Consider the following 900-nt stretch of genomic DNA (forward strand, 5'->3'; position numbering starts at 1 on the left):
ATTCGTGCTCTCAGTTTTAATTTCGGCGCTTTTCTGCATTTCCTCTCCAACTTACTTTAAATATTGGAACATATTCTTTCTAACGCACGCACAACATACCATAGACATTCTTTTTTGCTGAGCGTACAAGGGAAATAACTTTTGATAAAGTTTTCTCCCTTTAAAAAACATTCACACACACACACACACACACACACACACACACACACACACACACGCACACGCACAGATATTGGTTTCAAATTTTAGCTCAAAGCCAGCAAGCTATGGGTTAGGGCTAACTCGATATAATCGAAACATCGACCTCGACAGGGTGAAAAGCAAAGTCCACCTCAGCGGAATTTGAACTCAAATCGTAACGACGACGAAATGCTATTAAGTATTTTCCCCGGTGTGCTAAAGATTGACAACTCGCCGCCTTAGACGCTAATATATATATAAATAAATATATATATATTTTATTTTTCATTCTCTTTCGAAATTATCCCTAATTGTGGTGTAGAGCATTGGCTGCTCTTTCTAGTGGGTTAGATGTCCTATTATGGGCATCTCGTGTTTATATGTTAATCTTGGCTTTTCCGCTGATGACAGCTGGCCTTGCAAAATATTTTATTTTGCTGAAAATAGCTTGAAACCATGGTTCGGAAAATAGATGGTAAATGTTTTTGTATTTCATTCCCTTTCGAAATTATCCCTAATTGTGGTATGGAGTTTTGACTGCTCCTTCTAGCGGGTTAGATGTCCTATTATCGTCATCTCTGGTGTGTTTAAATGTACATTGTATTTAAATGAATAATATATAGTCTATTGACTAATTTTTTCTTCTCGCTACACCACTGGTAGCAAATAGAATGTCTAAATTTTTTTTTGCTACCCTGAGATTTATTGATATATATATAT

The sequence above is a fragment of the Octopus bimaculoides genome, chromosome 26, assembly GCF_001194135.2.
Source record: "Octopus bimaculoides isolate UCB-OBI-ISO-001 chromosome 26, ASM119413v2, whole genome shotgun sequence".
Classification (NCBI taxonomy): domain Eukaryota; kingdom Metazoa; phylum Mollusca; class Cephalopoda; order Octopoda; family Octopodidae; genus Octopus; species Octopus bimaculoides.